This window comes from Hibiscus syriacus, unplaced genomic scaffold (genome assembly GCF_006381635.1).
Source record: "Hibiscus syriacus cultivar Baekdansim isolate YM2019G1 unplaced genomic scaffold, ASM638163v2 tig00110450_pilon, whole genome shotgun sequence".
NCBI lineage: Eukaryota > Viridiplantae > Streptophyta > Magnoliopsida > Malvales > Malvaceae > Hibiscus > Hibiscus syriacus.
The window spans coordinates 385,396-396,411 of record NW_024062743.1 but is presented as its reverse complement, the minus strand read 5'-3'; positions in this window follow the sequence as shown (position 1 = coordinate 396,411).

Sequence of the window (11,016 nt, the reverse complement as noted above, 5' to 3'; positions counted from 1 at the left end):
TTAATTCTTTTAATAAAAAGATGACAAATTTTAGTGACCCAAATAAATATATTGAAAGTTTAGTGTCCAAAGTATAAACTTAGGAAAAGTTTAAGGACCAAAATGCTATTTTCTCAAAAAAGAAATTTTATCTTGTAATTGAATAGTTTGCCACCAAGAATATTCAATTCAATTTGATTTTTCATACTTGTATTAGTGGCTATAAAGCTATAAAATTTAATAAAAATTCGGATAATCAAATCAAATCAGATTTTTTAGATATTTTGAAGGATGATAAGGCAATGCTAATAATGTCATTTCCATGATTTAAAATGGTAGAATTTAACATGGACTATTGGATTTAAGTTGATTTTCCATGTTAAATATAGGTCGTTGGATGAAAAATGACAAGATTATAATTTTGGAAAATTACATGGAAGAAACTGGTAACTATCAATTTGTTGGTTCATTTTTTACTTTTGGATGAACAAATTGACATGTGGAAAGTTATGAAGCATGTGATTACAAGGCAAACATGGTCATTTAGCATTAAAATGAATTTTTAATTCATTTTAACAAAAAGATGACAAATTTTAGTGACCCAAATAAATATATTGAAAGTTTAGTGGCCAAAGTATAAACTTAGGAAAAGTTTAAGGACCAAAATGCTATTTTCTCAAAAAGAAATTATATCTTGTAATTGAATAGTTTGCCACCAAGAATTTTCATGTCAAATTTTTTTTCATACTTGTATTAGTGGCTATAAAGCTATAAAATTTAAGAAAAATTCGGATAATCAAATCAAATCAGATTTTTGAGATATTTTGAAGGATGATAAGGCAATGCTAGTAATGTCATTTCCATGATTTAAAATGGTAGAATTTAGCATGGACTATTGGATTTAAGTTGATTTTCCATGTTAAATATAGCTCATTGGATGAAAAATGAGAAGATTATAATTTTGGAAAATTACATGGAAGAAACTGGTAACTATCAATTTTTTGGTTCATTTTTTACTTTTGGATGAACAAATTGACATGTGGAAAGTTATGAAGCATGTGATTACAAGGCAAACATGGTCATTTAGCATTAAAATGAATTTTTAATTCATTTTAATAAAAAGATGACAAATTTTAGTGACCCAAATAAATATATTGAAAGTTTAGTGTCCAAAGTATAAACTTAGGAAAAGTTTAAGGACCAAAATGCTATTTTCCCAAAAAGAAATTTTATCTTGTAATTGAATAGTTTGCCACCAAGAATTTTCAAGTCAATTGGATTTTTCATACTTGTATTAGTGGCTATAAAGCTATAAAATTTAATAAAAATTTGGATAATCAAATCAGATTTTTGAGATATTTTTAAGGATGATAAGGCAATGCTAATAATGTCATTTCCATGATTTAAAATGGTAGAATTTAACATGGACTATTGGATTTAAGGTAATTTTCCATGTTAAATATATGTCGTTGGATGAAAAATGACAAGATTTTAATTCTGGAAAATTACAAGGAAGAAACTGGTAATTATCAATTTGTTGGTTCGTTTTTTACTTTTGAATGAACAAATTGACATGTGGCAAGTTATGAAGCATGTGATTACAAGGGAAACATGGTCATTTAGCATTAAAATGAATTTTTAATTCATTTTAAGAAAAAGATGACAAATGCTAGTGACCAAAATGAATAAATTAAAAGTTTAGTGGCCAAAGTATAAAATGAGGAAATGTTTAGGGACCAAAATGCTATTTTCCAAAAAATAATTTTTATCTTGTAACTGAATAGTTGGCATGCCATAGAGTATAGCAGCTGCAGGTTTATATTAGCACTATAGTGTGTGAGGACACTAAGTGCAGGTTTATATCCGGATTAGCACTATAGCGTAAGCTTAGTGTAGGTGGTGGGCACGACCTTATGTGTATTGTCCGGATTAGCACTATGGCGTAAGCTTAGTGCAGGTTTAGCACTACGGTGCAGGTATTTTACTCGTATACCCAGGGTCCTCAGGGTGTTATATTGGTCTATTGTCTACGGTTTATTGATTATGGATTATGTTTTATTGGTTAATAATAGTAAACATGCAAATAAGCTTATGAGCTTACGGAATAATGGCAAGTATATTGGAAAAAAAATAAGCTTACGAGCTTATGGAATTTTAAATGGTAAGTATTTTGGTAAAAATAAGCTTATGAGCTTATGAGATAAAAGGTAAGAAATTTATATTATATTGATCATGGTAAAATATTGAAGATGCTATTAGCATGGTTTTATGGCATTGGATTTGAAATCTAAATTCATGCATGAATTGTATTGCACTCACCTTGACACTTTATGTCTTTCAAAATATATAAGCCTCACTATTGTCCACCATAAGCCCTTTTATATTTGATTTGCTTCGATTACAAATCAATCACAATCTGTATAAATCATCAATTCATAATAATCCATATGTTAGTATTTTACTAACATAAATACATTCCACCATATCTCCATACTATATTTGAAATTCATCATCTATCAAAATATTTAACTCTTAATTATTCCTTATAACATTGGAACCAACTTTTCCCATTTACTCAAAATGGTCTTCACCATTTTACCACTTAAATTCTTAATACCAATAATTCCAACATTGAAATTATTTTCATTCAAATGCTTTTACAAAAGCATAAATACATTTACGTATCCCAACTATGCAATTGGTGTACTTAAATCACTAATCATTTCAATCTTCCCAAAATAATCAATTTCACATTTAACACTCATTTCAATTCTCAAACAACAATTCCAGCAGAGTACATCAATTATATAACACTTACACAATAATCCATCAATTTTCCAGAATTCAGACAACTCGTACTACCTTTAAAGAATCATTAAACTGTATTGATACACACACTGGAATTTAATTCCGTTTTTTCCATTGAAAACTAGACTCGAAAAAAAATCTATCCATATAAAGAAATCATTCTAATTCATTCTGTACAATTTATGGTGAATTTTCAAAGTTCACCAACAGAATCTGTTTTGTTACAGAATTCTGCTGTCCGACTTTTCTGACCTTTCCTCAGTTAACAATTCATATCTATTTGTATACAACTTGAAATTGATCCCCGTTTATTTTAAAAGAAACTAGATCCATATATGAACACAATATATAAAAATAACCTCCAAATTATTTTTATATATTTTCTAGTGAATTTTCGAACCTACTGTAATTCCCAAAATCTACACTGTTTTTCTTTAACCTCATCCTTGTGTTCTTCATCAATTCTTACAACCTCAAAATCATCAATAATCATCATCAAGTTAACAACCATAGTACAAACCCAAATTTCCAGATTTGGGGATATTTGAATCAAGCAAGATTATCATGCAATATTGATATCAAATGATAGTGTTTTTCGCAAATAACCATTTTCTATTTTCATTATACTCATAATCCTAAAGAAATTGCTTGAAACATGAGTTGAAGATCTCTTACCTTTGAAGAAACCCACGCAGCTTTTGGAGGAGAAGATGAACACATTTGGTTGAAATGTCATCTTAATTTACATTTCATTCCACTTTAAATGAATATATTATTCATTTAATTGTGATAAGACCAAAACACCCTTAATGAATCTCCAAAATCACCATAAAACCAAGCCATCTGATATTACAAAGTCAAATATAATTTAATTTGACTTTGACCTACGAAAATGCCCTGAAATTTTTAAAACATGCATTTTAGTCACTAAATTTCACAATTTCGGTTAAATCTGGAAATTTGCACATTTCCAGACCAAATTTCTCTGATATAAAATATTAAAATAATATTTCCAACCATTTTATAACATCCTTCAAATTTTTGTAAAATTCCAATTCGATCGGAATTTACCGATTTCTTACCGGCTTTAACTCTTTCTTTACTAAATTCCAAATCCAACAATATGATTTCTATAAAACTCCACTCTCAAGAGTAAAACCATCTATTTATAGAATAAAATTCTTTTTAGGAAATTATCACTTAATTCCCTAAACTTTTTCCCAAATTTTATACTTTGGCCATCAAACTTCCAAAATTTACATTTTGGTCATTATCTAAATTTTTGGGGTATTAAAAAGATTGCACCAATTCCGTGCCTCAAGGCATTCAAAGTACCATCAAAATTCAACTTCCAATTTTCATCAGTAGAAGTAAATGACTCTTCAAATGAAATAGCCATCAAATCTTCATATGGGAAATCAAAACTCAACGGTTCATATTCTTCAGAAGCCCTGCTTGGAATGAAATCAGCTATAGCACTCCCTTTAACTACTTTCTGGCTCACATATTCAATGTCAAAATAAGACAATAAAATCTGCCAACGAGCCTATCTTCCAGATAAAACAGTTACACCCATCTGATATTTCAGAGGGTTAAGCCTATAGATCAACCAGGTGGTGTGATACAACATATACTATCTGAGCCTTTGAGTATTCCAAATTAAAGCACAACACAACTTTTCGATCGTTAAATATATTACCTCAAAATCAGTGAACTTTGTTCTGAGGTAGTAAATTTCTCTCTCTTTTTCTTGGTTTAGTCATGCTACCCTAATACACACCCTATTGATTTCTTGAAGATTGACAAGTAGAGAATTATTGGTTTTTCTGATATATATGGCACTAAGACTGATGTATTTGAAAAATATCACTTAATTGATTCAAAATCTTCTTCGCAATCATCATTACACACTCCTGGATTATTTTTTACAAAAAATATGGAAAATGGGATCACATTTCTCGGTCAATTGTGAAATAAACCGAGCAATGTAGTTTAATCTCCCTAGAAATCCTCAAACTTGTTTTTGTGTTTGTGGGGGGTGGTAAATTTTGAATGGCTTTGACTTTGTCTGGATCTAATTCAATCCCTGTTTTGCTCACTATAAACCCCAAAAGCTTCTCATATATCACCCCAAAGGTACACTTTCTTGGATTGAGTTTTAGTTTACATTTACTCAATATTTTGGAAGATTTTCTCAAATTCTCTATGTGTTCTTCCTCTGCTTTGGGTTTAACGATCATATCATTGACATAAAATTCTATTTCTTTATGTATCATGTCATGAAACAGTGTTACCATGGCTTCTGGTATGTTGCCACTACATTCTTTAGCCCGAACGGCATCACCTTGTAGGAAAATGTGCCCTACATGGTAACAAACATAGTTTTTCCATATCTTCAAGGTACATGTTTATTTGATTGTAACTAGATAACCCATCCATGAATGAAACAAGGAATTACTAGTAGTATTGTCTACCAGTGTATCTATATGTGACAAAGGAAAATTATCTTTCGGGCTCGTCCTATTGAGATCTCTGTAGTCAACACACATGTGAACTTTTCCATCATTCTTTGGTATTGGAACGATGTTTACCACCCACTCAGGATACTTGGGTACTTTGAGAAATCCATAATCGAATTGTTTCTTTACCTCTTCTTTAATTTTCAATAGCATCTTAGGTCTCATTCTTCTGAGCTTCTGTTATACATGTTTCATTATGGCTTTATCGACAATTTGTGTACCACCAACTCAATATCTAAACCAACATGTCCTCATTCGACTAAGCAAGCACGTCTTTGTACTCTCGAAGTAATTCAATCAAACTCTGTCGTCCTTTATCATATAGGGTGGTGCCAATCTTTACTTCTTTCTTATCTTCATTTGATCCCAAATTTAGAATTTCAATGGGCTCTTCATGAGGAAAAATCTGTTTATCTTCCCTTTCCACTATTTTTAGTAGTTCAAAAGGTAAGTTACATTTCTCATCATTATCACAACCCTCAATTTCCACTTGACAAATGGGTAGCTCGAAATCAATCTCAGGGTCAGTGTTATCAGCAATCATACATATACACATGCAAGAGAATCTTTCCCATATCAAAATATAATGAAATAATATATATATATAAATAATAAAGAATGAAAAAATGCACGAGGGAATGTTTGCCACTTTGTGAATTAATAGGAATGTATATTTCATTGAAGATTTAAAAATAAGTAGATTAACCTTTTACAAAAGATCACCTATTGCCCCGGGTTTAGAAAATAGGGAAAGGTTTTTTTACATTACTTTGAAAAAGCTTTGTAAACTACAAGTAACTCCTCTACAGTCTAATTGTTTAGCACAAGCCTGGTGGTGAGGGATAGATGCCTACAGATCTTCATTCTTCAGCTTCATCATCCAATATCACATTAATGCCTAGTTCTCTGAATGAATCCTCAACAATTGGTTCCTTAGTTAGCTGACTTGCTTGAAACATATGGCCTCTCGATACAAAGGTATCATGCAATGGTGGGAAAATAATTGGCTCCCACTTAATATCTTCCCCGTATAACATTGCTCTTCTATTTTCCTAGCTTTTCTGGATTCCATTTAATTTTTCTCTCAAGGTTGGCTGATATCCCAAGCCAAAGCGGTCTCTTTTAGTAGTAGGAAAAAATGAATTAACAGATCCTTGTAGGCGGCTGATATTATCTTTAACTTTGTTTCTTATCCATTCCTTGTATTCTTGTGACAGCTTCAAGTCGAATGTGAATAGATTTACTCTAGGAGTCTGCTTCCATGCATTAACAACCCCTTTGACTTTGCTCTTATACTGCTCTCCTTTGAATGTAAACTCTAACCCAGATAAATCTGAAGTTACAGGAATAAACTGTCTTGACCTATATTGCCTGGAAACCAACAAAGGATCATATCATACATAACCCCATATTCTTGGAAACATAACCCAATCTCGTCCTCCACACCTATAAAGTATGCATGAAGAAACGTTCTATGAATTACTCAATAGTATATCACTATCTCAGATATCTTTGAAAATGACCATCCATTTCTCTTCAGTGAAACCCCTAGGCCATTCTCGAGAAAGGAAATCTTTCAAGGGTGAAAACCCTTCTAAGAAGACTCGACCAGGTGTCCTCTCCACGTGTTTGATGTGATAAAGGATCCAAACTAGCAATAGTGGTGCACAACCTATAAATCGTCCTTCTCTTTTTCATTTACAGGAATTTAACGAACATAATGCCTCTGCCAAAATAGCCATAACGAGATCCACATGTCTTTCAAACCAATCAACTACTGATACATCAACATGCCCAAGAACCTTCAGGAATATGACTAGCCCATAAATACCCAAAGCAAATAGGTCAATCTTCTTTCTCTTGTCGGGATGACGATCAATTACTTCTATCATAGTGGTCCAAGTAATACACTCACTATATCCTTTATTTTTTATGCTTATAACGACCCATTCTTCACTCATCCCAAACATCAAAAGGAATTTTTTCTTAAAAGAAAGAGTGTTTGGAAGCTTGGTGTAATCCTTGTCTACTTGAAATCTCAAACAACGAATCAAGGCATGGTACTCCTCAATGGTAGGTGTCATATCCACTCGACCAAAAATAAAATAGTTGTAGGCAGGATTCCATAATTGCCCAAAAGACCTAAACAAATTTCGGTCAATCATAACATCTAAGAGATAAGAGATGTCACCATAGAGTTGATAAAACAACTTCTTATCGGATGCTTACCATTTTACCCAGATTTCTTTCAGTTCTCTCAGGTCATTTTGACGAACATTTGTGTGTGTGTGTGTGTGCCCAATCAGATTTGACACTTATCCAGGCTGTAAACTATCTCCATTTGTAAGTTGGGACTACTCGGACTATCGTAGAACTTCTGCATTGTCTTATACCTCTTTTTGAATCCTTCGTTCCATATTACTAGTCTTCTATATGGACATCGATCACGGATCAACACCATGGAATGAATAGTGCAATTCAAAAATGAAAACAAAATAAAACAAAAAGGCAAAAGAAAATTAGTCAGTAATCAAAAAGAAATTAATCAGACATGATATAGTTTGTCAATAAAACCTACCCCACATGTTGGCTACCCAATCATTCTTTATCAGATCCTACCCAAACATGATTTCTACCCACATGCTTTGTTTATAGAAAATCCTAAACTCATGCCATCTAGTTCATATGTTTATTTGGAAAAAAAAAAACCTAACCTCCTGATCTCTAGTTCGTATACATTTATTTGAAAAGTAAAATTACACTACAAAAATTAAAAGACTCAAACATGCTTTTCTCCTCACGAGACTCTTAAGGTTTTAGTTGGGCTTTACCTAGGTTTGAGTTTTAGGTTCATTATTTGATGGGTTCGTCTCTAAAGTAAAAGGTTCTCAAATTATCCTTGTTAGTGCCCCCTTAGGCTACCAAACCCTTAATCCTTGCCTATCATAGACTTTCAGATTGAGTTCAATTCAAGGGGACATACCTCCTTATGTTCATACAGAGGTTAAAACCATCACGAGGACTATAAGGCGTGAGCCCCACGAGCGATTTACTATCTAATACGGAGGTGAAAACTACAATAGGGAGTAGTTTCTCACTCCTACTTAAATAGGATGGAGGGAGATTTTAGCTCATGTTATGCAAATGCAGTTGTGTAGTGTGTGAGGAAAAATGAAAAACACACAAAATTAAATTCACAATTCCCATTAAGGCATATTTAATCTGAAAACATTAACAAACAAATCAATACAACTATTTAGTGGTTAATCAAATTATAAACATAAAATTTATTTAAACCAAACAAGGGATCAAAAACTAAATTAGAACGAAATTGTAACTTTCATTGCAAAGATAATTAATTTATTGACTAACGGCTCGACTATAAAAAAAAGACCCCAGCGGAGTCGCCAAGCTGTTGAAATGGTTTTTCTTAAAAAAAAAGTTTAACTTTTAAAAGATCTCGTCTCGAATAATTTAGTGACCTGTTAATAATAAAACGTGATTCGAGGAGTCGCCACCAATATTTGATTAGGGTGTGATTGTGTAACCCCCTCAGACCGATGTGAATAACCTGATTTGATCTGGAGTGTCACATTAGGGCCACCGGAGCGACCCATTATAAAAATAGCGGAAAATTTAAAACCTTTCTTAAAACTTGTAAACTTATAAAATCATTTATGAGTACAAAATAAAAGTTATCAATATTCGAAATAAAATAGATTTTCAGACTCGTATATAAAACAAAATACAATTACATGCCACCTAATCACATGTACCGTACTCTGCAAACAGCACCGGAAGAACTTCCTTACTGAAGTCGATAGCTGCACTGGTACAATTCTTTTAGCCTAAAAAGAATATTTTCCTTCTGCGTTACTTGCGTTTTCAAACATGACCGAAGTGATTTTAGATGAAAATATAGAATCGAAGATTCAAGTCATTTACAATCTATGACTATCAATCGTATTATCAAATAATTCGAGTTACACAACTCCCAAACTGATACATGTCAACAAGTCAATTCATTATCCTTCCAGTGTATTCACTCTTTAATACCATAATGCAGATCTATAGATCATCCCCATAAATAATCGCTAAATAGATATTCCAACGGTGTTTATTTTATTTCCATGTTTCAACGATATCAAGAAATACAGACGTACTTGATTCATAGTTCATAACCCATAAGGACAATTCATCATGTAAGTTCAACGGTGTTTCCAAACTCATTCAATCACCTAATTAATCCTCAGTCATTGAGGTTACTTAGATCGTTTAGTAAGCAAGTCTATCCCGGTTACTTTAGAGTTTTCCAGAATAATTCAGACGTTTCTGAATTTCAAATACATGTTGTACTTTCTTTCATTTCAATTTAGTCATATAATAAAGTCATTCTGGTATCCGTGGTTTATTTTTTAAACAAACGTCCAATTCTTAGTACTAAATGCGATCTAGAGTTGAGCTGAGCTGAATACTTCCAAAATTTATCATCGAGACAAACTTGAGAAGACGAACACGCATTCCAGTAATATCTATGCCATTCAGGTATTGACATAGCTTTAGGGTTGATCTACTCACTTAAATTATGTTCCATTACTTTTAAAGGTAGTTCAATACCTATGTTTATTTGGATTTCTTAATTAATCCAAGATATTTACTTAGTATAGGCCATAAGGGTATTTTGGTCATTTTGGTATTCAGTTTTATTCCAATCATTACAGAGCTCAAGGATATCCCATTATTCTTGAGCTTGGTGGTATTCTTGGGTCATTTCCATTATAGGGGTATTTTAGTCATTTTACAGATTCAGTGTATTTTAATCCTTTCCTTCCGTCCGATCTTACTATTGAATTCAATCTTATCATTTATTTCAGTCCTTTCGAACAATTCTGACAGCAGAATACCCTCGATAAATTATTCTTCAGGTATTTACTCATTACTCGGATATTTTCGGGTTAAGTGCCTTCTCAGATTTTACAAATGGAATATCATGATTTTTTTTGTACAAAGACAGGATCTTAACAATCAAATTTGTACTTAATCGAGTTAAGTACAAATGCTCAAAGCACTTTCTCATTCAGGGTCAACTCAAACTATTTTACCTCTCAAGGGCATTTTCGTAATTTCTTAACCAGATAATTTCGATATTAGTTCTTAACAAAAATAATTATAATTTAGAGATCCTATGATTAATTGCTTTCCCGAACATTTTCTGATCTTGAAATGATTCCCTTAACATACTCCTAGATTTTTGCTCAAATCTTCATTGTTAAAAACCGATTATCTATATTTTTCAAGCAAAACTAGCATTTCTTATGCACATCAATAGTTTCATCATATCAAAAATCTCTTATCCAACTTCCATAGGCAAATCTTGTCTTTTTATAACATAATGGTATTTTCATAATTTTTTTACCTTACCGAAGTATTCTCATAATTTTCCATCTAAGTACCTTTAACATTTGACCTTTGATGAAATAAATTATAACATACATATCTAGATTGATTTCTTTATTACCAAACACAGAACTTGAAATTTAATTCTAACAATTCCTCAATTTCTTATAAAAGTCCTCTGAACCATAATCAGTTACCAAATCTCTACTGTATTCGGATCGAGTGTAGAAATTAATTAACTACTCAAATGAGACCAACATTATCTTATTCATACATTTACCAATATTTATATGATCCACAAAGCATAAAGAGG